Source organism: Sorex fumeus, unplaced genomic scaffold, assembly GCF_029834395.1.
Source record: "Sorex fumeus unplaced genomic scaffold, SorFum_2.1 ptg000079l, whole genome shotgun sequence".
In the NCBI taxonomy this organism is placed as follows: domain Eukaryota; kingdom Metazoa; phylum Chordata; class Mammalia; order Eulipotyphla; family Soricidae; genus Sorex; species Sorex fumeus.
In genome coordinates this window covers 878,288-893,697 of record NW_026606136.1, presented here as the reverse complement: position 1 = coordinate 893,697, position 15,410 = coordinate 878,288, and the positions used below count along the sequence as shown (strand labels likewise).

General features: G+C 34.7%; 1 protein-coding gene across 4 annotated transcripts in view; it reads right to left on the bottom strand.

Annotated features, from left to right (window-relative positions):
• Positions 1–15,410, bottom strand: part of PTPRD (protein tyrosine phosphatase receptor type D) — a 1,654,013-nt gene that overhangs the window by 876,530 nt on the left and 762,073 nt on the right. For all 4 annotated transcript variants that reach the window (XM_056130610.1, XM_056130612.1, XM_056130611.1 and 1 more), the window contains exon 6: positions 7,712–7,769. The gene's annotated coding sequence lies outside the window, so the exon portion shown is untranslated. The remainder of the gene's footprint in view (positions 1–7,711; positions 7,770–15,410) is intronic.

Below are 15,410 nucleotides of genomic sequence, written 5' to 3'. Positions count from 1 at the left end.
ACTAAGCAAATATAGAATTGTATAATGTATTGATATTTTTCTGTGCTTTTTTCCCAAATATGACACAATAGTGTCAATACCAATTTCTGAAAGATGAACTGATTTTGCTTGTTTGATCATTAAATCTGATGTATGATATTTATAGTGATGTGTTAAATTGTTTTATGAGAATCTAAACATGTTGTACATTCATTCTTAGCATACAAAAAATTCTGAACCAAATATATTAAACTTTATGCTTTTCTATGTAAATTTTCCAATTTTTATGTAAAGTTGCTCAATTCAAATATATCCCAATCCAACTGCAGGAATTTGTAAGAAGTTGTTCAATTTTGTATATGTAGGATGACATTGCTTTGTCCTTTCTCCCTTTCTCCACAAGGAGCTTAGGTTTATCAGGTTACACCCATCACAGTGCTCCCGAGTCACTCCCATTTCTTTGTTTATCTGTAACTACTTCTCTATGCTCTCTTCCCCCATCAGTTAATCAGTTTTCCCCCCTAATTAGACTCTGTTAATTGATAAGGTCAGATCCTTCTAGGACACTGAACTTTTATTGTAAGTTAATATTGTCTTTCTCCTCTCCTTATGTCTTTTGAGTAGTTTACTTTAAAGCAATGTCCTTTTTTGTATAGATACAGGAAGACAGTTAATATTATGCTTTTGTAACTTAGGATTTAATTGGCTTTGAATTTTATTCACTCCCGGGCATCTGCTTTCTCAACTTAAACAGTTGCCCTCAGTTGCCCTCAGTTCCTAGCACCCCAAAAGCAGGGTCCCAACGAGGAACTGAATGGACCCAGGACAAGCTGTGAGCTACCCTGGCATCGAAATGGGACAGGCCAAAGTGCCATGATTCTTAACTACAAGTTAAGAGCTTGATCATAGACAAATGTTGTCGTGATCCAAAAGTAACGATGAGACTAGGACTCTGCTAGGGATAGGAAAGACTATCTGGTCTGAGCACTGTAGTCTGAGATTGAGATGGCCCTAGGATAGCAATTCTATAAGTTTAAGTTATTTCTTTCTGTATCCATACAAAATGATTTATATTATGAATGCTTATACGTTCGTTGGACAAGGAGAGGAGAAACACACTCATGGGATTCCACTATAGGGTGGGTCGTCCAACTGAGAGAGTATCTGTCCTAGAAGCAGCTTTCCCCAAGGGAAAGAACTCTACCCCTATTGATTGTGACCACACCTATGTGTAATTGTTACCTCAGCCCCTCATGCTTTGGGATTTAATTGTATGGTAAGAGTGGGCTGGGGGGGGGGGGATCAGAATCAAGACTCCAGAGAAGGAGGATGAAGGGGGATTGAGAAGGAGAATGAAGTAGCTTGGGGGAGGAAGAAGTAGGAGGAGAGGCAGAGGAGAGAGAGAAAGGAATGAATGGAGATGAGAATGGAATAAATTGCAACTAAGACCAACCAGCCTGGCTCTCGTTCCTTCCTTTGCCTGCCCATCGCCATCAACCTCCTTGGGGTGGGGTACTGGCGTGAGACTACCGAACGAGGGCAGTGGGAGAGACAGAGCCACCGCCGCTGCTGCATGTCTTTTTTGAGTTTACACAGTATATAGTTATATGGTTTAATTCTAGCCACTACATTATCATATAATATGGATTTACACAAGAAAATGCGTGGTTTTTGTTTTCTATCTTTTCAATTTAGAAGTTCCAGTAGTACCCTAGCACTGTCCTCCCATTGTTCATTGATTTGCTCGAGCAGGCACCAGTAATGTCTCTGTTGTGAGACTTGTTGTTACTGTTTTTGGCATATCAAATACACCACAGGGAGCTTGTCAGACTCTGCCTTGGGGGCGGGATGCTCTGTAGCTTGCTGAGCTCTCCAAGAGGCACAGAGAAATTGAACCTGGGTCAGCAGTGTGCAAGGCAAATGCCCTACCAGCTGTACCATCACTCTAGCCCTACAGAAGGTCCAGTATCATATATAAATAAAATTGTTATTAAAAATGTAGATATTTTAACTTTTAACACATAAAAATATTTAATGTCTTTTTTGCATAACACCCTTCTGTGTTACCCTATTATATATGTTACTCCTAACTATGTGTTCAATGGGGCATATTTGAGGGAACTATGTCTTCATCCCATTGAGTATTTGAGAAATAAGTTAGATAAGAGAAATAAAACATCATAGTACTTTATGAATGCAAAGCAAAATGTAATGTGCATAGCTTGATTTCAAAATTTTAACAATCAAAACAAAAGGCATGGCCCTTATATAACATTCTAGAACTTAGCTTCCCAATGACTTTTTGTAGCTGTGTGTATAAGCTCTTCATTTTGATGTCCAGATATGAGACACCCAGACTGAATATTTCAGAAAACCTCATCTTTCTATCCTGGGATTTAATCTCTTATCTTGCTCTAGCATACAAATAAGAAAGTATCAGAAAATAATGAAGCGAACAAGTAGGAACATTTAAATGCTTGGCTGGAGCGATAGCACAGCGGGTAGGGCGTTCGCCTTACAAGCGGCCAACATGGCCGACCCGAGTTCGATTCCTCCGCCCCTCTCGGAGAGCCCGGCAAGCTACCGAGAGTATTCGATATGCCAGACACAGTAACAACAAAGTCTCCAATGGAGACGTTACTGGGCCCGCTCGAGCAAATCGACGATCAACGGGAGGGCCTTTACCTTTACCCTTTACCTTAGTATACCAGTCTGATTGTTCTGGTTCCACATTCTGTCACCTAAATTGAATTAAATTATTCCACTCATTTTTTGCCATTTATTTCAAGAAAAGAACACAAACATTTTCCAAAAATATAATATTAATTATTTGGCCATACAGGTCAATCTTTATAGCTCCATTTAGTACTTAAGACAATATAATTTCTTTTTAACTTATATAGTTACTTTATAGTAAATTCAGAAGAAAATGTCACTTATAGTTTTTAAATAACAGCCTATTAGCTGTTACTATTTAAGTAACTGTAACTATATAAGTAACATAAGTAACTATATATAACGCTTCATATAAATAACTATAAAGTCCAGGAGAAAATATTACTTATATACTTTTAAAGAAACAATTTCTTACACTCTTTATTATACCTTGTCCATTTTTTAAAAGATTGGTTATAGCAAGTGATTTCTCACCTTATACCAAATGAATGTATGTTAATCATATAATGTTAATGGAATGAAATTAGAAGCAGTTATGCAGTCAAATATATCACAAAACATTAAATATATTTAGTAAATATTTGTGCTAGAGTGATAGCACAATGGGTAGGGCGTTTGCCTTGCACACAGCCAGCCCGACCAAGCCAGGTTTAATTCCTCTGCCCTCTCAGAGAGCCCGGCAAGCTATGGAGAGTAACTCGCCCACACAGCAAAATCTGGCAAGCTACCCGTGAAGTATTCAATATGCCAAATGCAGTAACAACAAATCTCCAAATGGAGATGTTACTGGGCCCGCTTGAAAAATCGATGAACAATGGGAGGACAGTACAGTAAATATTTAATATAAATATATACATGGTACAGATATCAGTATGAGATTATTCACATGCAAGGCAAGCACACTTGGCTTCTGTGTTCTCCGTGGTTCAAATTTTTAATTTCTATAATAAATTGATGCTTTATACATATCTCAGGAAAATAGTCTGAAATTCTATCTAAATTTTTGTATGGTAGAATTTTAATTAAGACTTAATTTTTCTACTTAAATATCATTTTCTTGATCTACCTTCGATTTTCAATATTATATAATTTTAGCACAGATTAATACTTTTATACATAAGTATATCTAAAAATTTTTTTAAGAGCAGAATTATATAAAGTTCTACAGTCTTTATGTCTTAATTTTCTTTTTCATGGGGAGGGGAAATTAGTTCCATACCTGCTGATGCTTATTTTATTTTTCAGAAATAATTATATTTTTATTGTTCATAAGTTAATTATCTTGAAAATAGAGGTATATATGCAGTTAAGTTTTGGATAAGACATATTCCAATTAAAGCAATGATGATCACTTAGCTAAGTAAAACGAGTCAGAAAGAGAGGGACAGTTATATAGAATGACTTCACTCATTTGTGGAATATCAAATACCATAATATGAGACTAACATCCAGTGGCAAGCTACCCGTGAGAAAAGCCAGGAAGATCGATCCATGATTGTAAGAGTGTCTTATGAGCTGGGGGAGAAGGCAGCTGGCATAGAGAAGGGATCACTAAGTCAATGATGGTTGGAGGGATCACTCAGGATGGGAGATGTGTAGTGAAAGTAGATAAAAGACTGAACATGATGGCCTTTCACTATCTGTATTGCAAACTATAATACCTATAAGTAGAGAGAGAATAAGAGGGAAATTGTCTACCATAGAGGCATGGGAAAGAGTGGGACAGGGGTGGGATAGGGATATTGGGGACATTGGTGGTGGAAAATGTACACCGGTAGAGTTATGGGTGTTCAATCATTGTATGACTGAAACTCAAACATAAAAATTTTGTAACTATGGCTCATGGTGATTCAATAAAGTAAATAAATAAAGGAGACAGAAAAAAATTAAAATAAAGCAATAATGATGATGGACCTATAGAATACAGTTATATATATATATAATCCCATTCTATATGACAATGCATTAAGTAATTTTCCTATATGAACTCATTTATTTTTCATAATACCTATAAAAAGTAGGCATTATTATTGCCTACATTTTACAGATGAGCAATCACATACACAGCCATGAATTTTTGAATAGCCAGTAAGTAGCAGATAAGTCTAGGCTGGAATCTATACAATTTATCCCTTAGAATTGATATTTTCTGAGGAAGCAATGCCATAAATGGAGGTATGTTTGAAATATTCCTCTTAGCACTAGATCTAATGGAAATAGAATTTAAAGGAAATAGGAACATCACTTATATTACTTGTTATGTGGGAATAAGTATCTTGGATTCCCGAACAACTGGATTTTAAATGAATTCTGTAACATAATGTGCTCAGAAAATGGGAACTAATATATGGCACAAATTGCTGGATCATAAAGCAGAGTCATTAATCTCATAAGAGTCATGAAGAAAGACACATAGGAGTTCAAGAGATGATGATAATGTTATTTTGACTGAGGTTATTCTAAGAAGTTTTATAGCTAAGGTGAGCAGAATCTTAACACATAAAATAGAAACAATAAGGAATCGCAGATGAAATGAGCTCAGAGCCTGAATTACATTAATAGAATCTCAAGCACTTTTGTTTATTTAAGTCTCAATATACTTGACTTCAGTAGTAGTTTGGTTGGTGAACATGCGTGTACACTTTGTACGTGCAATTTCTTTTCTCTTCAATCCAAAATGGGGTTAACAGGAAATCTGAGGTGATGATCCTTAAGTTAGAATTTGTAACTTTCCAGCAAATAAAAGTATTTGCAGTCTCCTGCCCCTGCGTCTGGCTGTTCCTCACCGGGGTCCCTTGGAGGGGAGCGGGTTGAGCTTTCCTCCCCGCCCCGACCAGGGCTCCGGCAGCCGAAGACCTCCCGGACCAGCCACCACCATGCCGAGACCTCTCTCTGCACACATGAAGGTACTGGAAGAGGGACAAAGCCACGCGGGTTCCGGGGCCAAGATCTCTACGCCTACTCGGATTGGAGTCGAGCATCCTCCACCCAGATCCTCCAAATTCCAGTAGGCGGGGGTCACACCCACCACCTGGCCCCCTGGCGCCGTGTAATCCCATCAGCGGCCAAGACTCAGAGACTATAAAATCCTGCTCCCGGAACCGCGCGGCCGCATTTGCGGCCGTGGGACATCTTATCAAGACATCTTTTTATGACATCTTATTATCTCATTCCTACTTTGGACAAACTTGCAGGCTATCGAATATAGCCTGCCCACAGGGCAGAGTCTGGCAAACTCCCCGTGGCGTACCAAATATGCCAAATACCAGTAACAATGATGGGTCTCACTCTCCTAAAGAGCCTTGAATATAATCTCAGGGCTAGGATGAAAGAGACATTACTGGGGCCTGCTCGAGGCAATCGACGAATAACAGGATGATGAAATGAAAATGAAATGAAAAAGTATTTGAATATTACAGTGAATATTTATACTACATAAATAATTTATATGACATATATTTTAAAATAGTGATTAGAAATCATTTTTATAATGCACAGATTTACAGGAGACAATTTTATGTGTTGAAAAATAGATAAAATATTTTTTAAGAAAATGGAGGTGGATTGAAGACTTAGTTTAAAATTAGAAGTATACATACTGTGAGTTGTGATGGGCAAAAATGTATTAGTGGAAGATTTTGTCAAAGAGCAATATTATACAAGCTTAAAAATGTGCCCGTCAAGGAGTCAAGTTAGGGGGTGATAGTTAACCTGGAGACATTGGTGGAGGGAAGTTGACACTGGTGGTTGTATTGGTGTTGGAACATTGTATGCTTGAATTGCTGCGACAAATAAATTTGGAAATCATGATGCCTTAATAAAATTTAATTTAAAAGTATGATTATGAAAGAGGACATTATAATTTGGAGAAAAGTATATATTATAAAAATTTCTCCTGGTAGCAAAACTTCTGCTGCAAAATAGTGACCTATTATTTATGAGTGACATTGAACTCCTCCAGAACCCAGCCACAGCCATGCTCAAGGCCACTCTCCACATGCTTAGACAAGACTTATGCATGAAAGAACTGGCAGAGGAATCCAGGTATGTGGGACCCAAGATTAATTCTCCAAGCTTGCTTGGATTGGGGCTGGGACCCGTCCACCCGGACCCCCAGTTTTCCAGTAGCTTGGTAGTCACACACACAAACTGCCGACCTCCCCGCCGCCCCGTGCCACATAATCTCATCAACTGCCAAAATCCAGAGACTATAAAACAAAGCTCCTGGAAGAACAGTTTCTCCCTCTAGGAGAGCCTGGCAAGCCACCAGGAGTATCCCCCCACCCCACAAGGCAGAGCCTGGCGAGCTGCCTGTGGCATATTTGATATGCCCAAAACAGTAACAATAACAGGTCCCATTCCCCTGACTCGGAGAGAGCCTGCGATATGGAAGAATTTGGAAGGATGAGAGGAGAGACCGTTAAAATCTCAGTGCTGGGACAAATGGAGACGTTACTGGCGCCTACTCAAGGAAATCAGTGAACAACGGGATGACAGTGCTACAGTGCTACAGATATTTAAAATCTGCTAATATGTTTTACTTTCTTCTCCACTTTATCACTTAACTAGTAACAAATAATTCGACCATTTCCAGTGGAACCAAAATATTGTGTGTAAGCAAGAACGCAGCCAAGGGTTAATAAGTTCATAGCAGCTTCAGCCAAATGCAATCAATATTAAATCTATATGCATCTGCTGCAACAGGACAAATTTCAACCTACTGTTAGATTTCCAAATATTCATGACTAATATTATCCGTGATTCATAACTGAAAAATTAATTCTTTAATGGCAGATTAGTTTCTAGGTTTTTTTCCTTTTCTGTATATATTGTAATTTGATTTATAAGAAAAAAACGGTCATTCACAGTTACAAACAATTCAAAATTAGCATATTTTAGAAGAGAAGTAGATGAAAATAATATGACATTTGACTATTCTGTCCATCTATCTATCTGTCTATCCATTCCAATCAATATTTTTAAATATATACTAGATATCAGGCACTAGTGCCCAGAGAAGAGAAGGGTTGGAAAAAAAGGAATTAAGAAAACTTACCTTGGTGAGCTTGTTCAGATATTCATAGACACAGTCCCTGACCTTGAGAAGTGCAAACCTAATAGAAATAAAGAAAAAATTAAATATTTGAAATCTTATATTGTTTTTAAGATATATTTCTGCCATCTTTTCTTAAAAGAGATTGAAAAAATTAATGGGGACAAATATCAAATTGTTGAATAAAAAACTGTTATCAATTATTTATGATAATTTCTTTAGTCTAAATGATGAATTGTCAATTGTCAGCCTGGAAATACCTTTTATAGACACGCTGTAATAGCAGTGAATATTGACTTCATTAAAATTTTGAACCAGGATTATCATGTTTAATATAAACTGGCTGAATTGCTTTCCTACAACTATTTCATCATGCTTATTGAATGTTTTAGTTTGTTATTTCCTAAAATTACATCATACAATTGAAAATTCCAGCTCTTTGTCTTTTTGAAACTAGACATCCCCTAAATTATTAAGGATATAACTTAAAACTTGGCAGGCAAAGTAAAACACATCCTTGTATAGCCTACTCATCTTGGAACGAGGAAGCATGAAAGAATTGTTCATCTTATAAGTATTGCATTTTTTGTGGAAGAACTGCATTAACAATTTTTAATCCACAACTGTGAAACATATAAAAGGTACTTTGCCTTCAATCTTTAATAGAATCATTTTATGAGGTTTAAAGGTTTTCCTAATTATTCTAGCTTGTTTTCAGATTTCCTTCCTCTTAGACTAATTTCTTCTCAACACTTTTATGTATTCAACTTATATTCAACTTATTTTCCTTCTGCTGTTTCCCAGAGAAGTTGGAATCTCATGCAGAAAGCATTCCTTGACATCTTACTTCCTCCAAGGTTTCATTTAGATGTACTTGCTACGAGCTCCAACAGCAATCTGTGCTTCCTTATCACGTCTCATCATATGACTCTATATTCCAGAAACTTACTAGTTGGTAACCAAACCATTCCAATTTTTTTGTCCTGTTATAGAATCAGACAGCATTTTTTTTAGGTAAATATGATAATCTGACTTGATTTCTCAAATGGAATACTGCTAATTATAAATCAAACTACTCTCAGCCTTAGCTTTAAAATGACCATACATGACCCATCCATAGACTATTGGTACATATATAGTCCTCCATCACCCTACCAATTCTAGGATCATCCATTGGCACTGAGATTTTATGTAAATTACAATTAATACACAATTCCTTATGCCATTACAGTGTTGCTTTTGTTTTCCCTCAATATTTAGCATGCCCAAACTGTGATTATTTGATCCTCCATTAAAACTTTAAAATGAGGCAGCCTTAAAATAACTGAGTGTCTTATTTTAAGTTTTATATTTTTGGACTTCACTCCCTATGCATAGGGTCTACTCCTGACTCTGTACTCCTGAATCACTATTTAAAGGATTTAGGGGACCATATTGTGTGTTGGGGATTAAACTCATACCACTCATGTGCAAGCAGTCCTTCACCCACTAAACTATTTTACCAGTCCTTTCTTTTTAGTATTAATTTAATATTATGCCATGATATATGGCAAATGATGACTGACTCCCCCTTTCAAAAACAGTTTTCAGATGAATAAAATATCAATATTTGATAAAGAAATTTTCTAACTACAACTGCTGTTCGTTTGCAGACGATGCATGATGTTCACTTAGCATATGCTACAGAATGCATTTTTGGTAAATGCTTTATAGCTACAATCTTATTTTGATTAGGAGTTTCAAACAAGCAGAAAGTTGAATATTTTTGCAAAAAAGGGGGGTTTGTAGATTTTTATTTTCAGTATTTGGTGAGATATTGAGAGCAATGGCAAACCTTAGTCAAAAGTAATGAACTCAAAAGCTCCATGCTATAGTTACAGTGATTTGGAATGTCCTTCAAACCTTCACTGGGGATTTGATGCCAGAGAAAAGAAAATGAAAGGTAATTTTCTTTCCTTTTCAAAACAATAACCAATCACAGAAACCAAGACCTCTGCTCTCCTCATAGTACAATGAAATAGCTTTGGAAGTTTAGACAAAAATAGAGACCTCTGATGAGAAGCATGAAGTCTTGGTCAGCAAGCCTCCATTTATTTACTGTAATCACATCTCCTTCTTCCCCTTACTCTTACAGTCAGAAATATTACATGCCCTGTCTCCTTTTGGGGGAACTGCTTGTTTGAAATAACTTTCAAAGAGGATTTGAAGAACTTCATAGTTAATGAACACATGATTTGTTGTGAGTTGTGCATTTGGAGAAGACATAGAACGAAACTGATATTTTCTATCTAGCTATCCCTGAATTGATATTATCATACAAAAATATTTAAACCCTTTGATAAGAATGAATATGTTCATCTCACTCATTTTTTATTTATCATCCACTTGGTTAATTTAATTGTCTAATAGAACCTAACTTTAGAGAAATAATTCCTTTACTTTAAGCAATGAAATATAAAGATAAGTCAGATCTTGTTTATTTTCTGAAGAATATGAAAAAATGATTTCCTCCTAGACCTTTGAAATTGCCTGGAGGGAGAAATCTGAAAGGTCTTTGCCACAACTCATATAACTACAGAATGACACATCTTAATTATATTTTAATAAACATGTTTCAATCCATCTATAGAAGGTTCTTACCAAATGTTGATACATAACTAAATGTAGTTAAGCAATTGTCTTCTCTATCATTAGGCAAGTTCACATTGGATTTGCTGTCAGAAGTCATTTCTTAGAATTTTTAAAGACATAAATACAGTTATTTGATTTTCACAAAGTTACCTTTAATTACTTAGTACAGTTTCAACTTAATGATTTGTTGATCTTTAGAAGAGTCAACTTAAAACATTTAATATCATTTTTTTTTAAAAAAAACTGACAGAACTCTAAGATATCAGTTCTTTAAAACTCTTCTTTCATGTTTAGGTCAAGTGAGATCCTTACTGTGATCAAATTATATGTCATTAAGAAGTCCCGATTTGATTCTTTTTTTAAAAATTGAGGAAAAATGGCTAATATACTTCCATAGTTTGAAGCAAATAACTTTTGAGCAATTGGTTTAACTAAGTAAGCAAAATCAAGGTCCTCAAACATGGGTACTGTGGATAAGATAATGGAAGTTTCAAGAGGAATATTGGTTCTTTCATTTCTATGCTTTCTGTCAAAATTCTGATTTATTATGGCTGAGAAAACTGCATAGCTAAAGTAAATAAATATAATTTTTCATGATGAGGTATAATCTGGTCAGGTACAATATAGGGCATTTACAAGATATTCATAGGAAATAATTGAAATGTTGTCTATTGTTTTGTTATAAAACTAGTGTTTCATATAGAAATAATAAGCATTCCATAAAGAGTACCTTGTTTTCTGTTTTTTATGTCATATACATACCATCTTATATTCTTTATTAGAAATCAGAATCAAATCATGTATATTTTGTAATATGACTCAAAAGTATTTTGTAAATCCTCACTATAATTTTTCTATATGACAGTCCTTAATTATAATATAAAATTGCAAATTTTATTAATGACTATTAAATGTAATAGGAATATTTATGTTAAGTACTTAGAACATATAAGAAGATATCACAGCAGAAAAAAAACAGGGATTTAATTTATAAGCTATAATGTGATCTTTTATACAGCTTTGTTTAAAGTTACTTCAATTATGTTTATTTCAATGACATTACTTCAATGTCTACTTCAATGACCTTTCTTCTGAAACTTTACTGAAGACCACACACACACACAAATCTTGATGATCAAAACAGTGCATGATTTCAAAACATTCTGCATTACCACAAACAATGACAGCCTCTTTTATGTAGTTTATAATTACATATTAATGGCATTTCAGTAACAAACTTCTATCATCTTTTTTATAAAAGATAACAAAAACAGTTTTCACATGTTTTTCTCTAGTCATTATCCTCACATTTTCATAGATCCAAGTTTATCCTAGAAAAGCAACACTAAGTAAGCAAAGAAAAAATTTAAAACACCAAAAGGATTATGTCATGCAAAATTGTCATCTCTTCTCAATGAGCATACCACATAGTAAAAAGTGCACATGAGCGAGGAGAGTACACTTTTCAACGTTTGTTTTGTCCATCATGTCAGACACCCTAAGTGATCTTTCATCCTTCTCCTCCTCCTGCTTCTCCTGCTCCTCCATCTTTTGTTTTTCTTCCAGTTTTCTAATTTCTAGCATACACATTTTCCTAATATGCTTATATGTTTTAATGTGTACAAATATATTTAATAGACAAATAATTAGAACTTTGTTAGCTGAACAATAAATTGAATTTTTATTTGGGGAGTTGAGTTTGGGCACACATGGCTGTGCTCAGGGCATATCCCTGGCTGTGTCACAGGGACCACTTTGGGTCATACTAAGGATCAAACTAAGATATGCTGCATGCAAGCAGAAATCCTATCTTAGACCACAATGCAATTAACATACAAAAAAATTAGAGAAAATACACACCAGTGATGAAAGATACTAGAAAAAAAGATTTTTGTAACAATATGCAAGGATAAGATGAACTGGGAAATCAGTCACTAAAGAATAAAGGCTTTTAGTTTTTATGTCTTTTAAAACTAAAGCTTTTAGTTTTTTTGTTTTATTGTCTTTATGGTCTTTTATAAAAACCAAGCAGAATTTCTTAGAAACACAAGTAATTTAAAAAATATTTTAAAATTGAAGTAAAGTGCACTTAGAGAAAAAATTTGTAAACAATGAATCATGCAAAAGCAAACAGGAGAGTACATATCACTCTAGTCAAAATAGAGAACATTTTGGTATAGAAACCTCATGCTACAGAAATCACATGCTCTTTCCCAATCCTAGTTCGCCACAAAGATAAACAAACATTGTGTTACATTTGAACCCTATAGTTTAAATAAACTTAAACATTTTATAAATAGAATCATGTATGACACATTACTTTCCCTGACTACTTGCATATACTTATTAATTTCGTTTATGCTGTACTTTGTAAAATATCACGTGAATATATCACAGTTCACCCATTCTGTGACTGATGGACATTGGTTAATTTCCATTTTAGAGCAATTTACAATGCTTCAATAAACATCCTTGTAGATATTTCATGCTACACATGTTGTATATAATGAGGAGTGGAAATGCTGGATCATCTGGTACACATATGTTCAACTTCAGTAGATAATGCCAAGCTGTTTCCCAAAGTAGTGTTAGCAATTATACTCCTCCAAAATAGATGTGTTCCTGTTGTATCATCCCTGCCAATATATTATAGAATATTTATTTGCTTTGAAAACCTAGATTAGATCAGTAAAAGAGGTGAGAGAGGATGAAGGCTTTCACATCAGACAAAACAAAGAAAATGAAAGAATTCCGACTCAGGATTCAGTTTACAGCTAGAAGAATGATGGTTGCTTTGGGTATGGTATAAATGTGAATGCCACTGACAGCACACTTCTCTGGAAATAAGAGAGTTTATAAAGAGTTAGGAATCATGAATAGCATGGTGGAACTAATATGTTGATAGAATTCTGGTGTAAAATATTTGGGGAGGATGTGAAGGGAGAAAAATCACAGTTTTCTACAGACAAATAAACAGACAACATACAAGACAAACATATGAAAATAATTAGATTTAATGCAAGATAATTTAGGATAAAAATTGTCCCAAGGATAGAAGTTTTTCATGAGGAAGTATCAGTTTTTTAGAAACTTTTCTTTTTTGAGACAATTTTTTTAGCATATGTTTCAAAAGAGATGGGAATAAAAGTCCACTATTTTCACTATGAGAATTTTCCTAATTTTTTTATTGTTGTTGTACAGTGCTTCAGCAAGTTACTTTTTTGTAAGATAATTATTTTATAATTTTTATATAAAAGATATGCTTAAAAAACTTCCCAAGAAGGGCAGCCAGGAACAACAACAACAAAAAAAAACGTTCCCAAGAGTCAGAAATAATAACAGATAGTGGAGTTGGATAAGGTCTCAGACAACATCTAATTAAAACTTCTCATTTCACAGATGAGGGCTAAATGCAAAAGATGCCTCGCTAACTTGATCAAGCAAAGGTAATAGTTAAGTATAAATGCAGAATTTTCCAGACCTCTTGACCTATTAAATAGCTGCAATAAATTTATTTCACTCTACAAGTATTAAACATCTTAATTTTCTTTAGTGTCCTATTTTGTTATCTCTATTAGAATTTATTAGATTTTATATATCCTACTGCTCACCTACAGAATGCCTTCCCTCTTCGGGACTACATTAGATATTTTTCTTATGCCCTATCTGATATTTATAATGAATCCCATTTGTAACTTCCTATATATTTTTCTCTTTTACATATTTAGAGACCAGAAATAGGTTATGTTGTTTGTCGTTTGTCCCTACTAATTTGTAGAAGCCAATACTGATACTTGGTAGATATTTGTGTACTATCTAAACGTGGCCCATGCAATTGTTGGTAATTAGGTAGTGATAAAATAATTTTTCCAGCATATTAATCTTTGTACAATTCATTGATGTTTCTGATTTTTCTCCTTTTCAGGTACATGGTAGAAATATGCTTACTTGAGTCATTGAAATAAGTGTGTTCCTATTGTTTGAACAGATGTAACACATGTCAGTAATCATTTCTTCCCTCCCTCAGTTTCACTGGTCTTGGAGACTTCCTGAATTAAGGATGAGACTATAGAAATAATTTGTGACTGGTCATATAGAATGACTGAGAAATAAAAGAACAGTTCTAATTCAACAAGATAATAGAGTTGATATTTCAGGATCATTTTGCATATTCTCTTAAGTTGTAAGAGCATGACAGTTCATGAGCTTTTGTTATTTATTTTCTTTATGGAAGGAGATTATCACTGAGAACCAAAAGGTGGGCTGTATTAGACAGCTTGTAATGTGGAATTAAAATTTCCACCTGTTCTAACCTTCACACACCTGTTAAAATCTCCTCTTTAGTATGGACTATTCCTAAGGACTTGCTTCTAATAAAGGGCTGAAAAATGGTGGAATAATGCCTATTAAATTTGATTTAAATATTGCTGCATACTTCTTATTTGTTGTCTCTCACTCTGTCTTGAAGCCCTTGGTATATAAGTACATTTCAAATTAACCATTACAGTTATAGTTATTCCAGGAGTAAAAGTACACAGTTCACTGAAAAACTCATCATACATGTAAATGGTGAAAGAGTGGTGAGTAAGCATAAAATTACCCACATGATAAGTGACTAACACATATAGTTTACACCAGTTAGTAACTAAGCCTAGCCAACAGTCAATGAGTAGCTTGAAAGTGGGACTAATGAATCCTGACAAAGTCATGTGAGTATTCTTTTTTTTTTTTTTTTTTTTTTTTTTTTTTTTTTATTTATTTATTGAATCACTGTGGGAAAGGTTACAAAGCTTTCAGGTTTATGTCTCAGTCATGCAAATATCAAACACATTTCCCTTTACCAATACTTATTTTTTACCATGAAGAACCCCAATAAAACCCCACCCCCCACCCCTCCCCGTCCCTGTGAAGCAGATGAATTCTAGTTAACACTCTATCTGCTTTGATTAGATTCATTGTTTCAATAAAAGATTCACCACTATTATTTAGAGTTTACCCCCCCCCCCCCCAAATCAGACATGCTGAAAAAGCATTGTGAAGTGATTTGCTTTCTACGGCTGGGTTCAAGAAT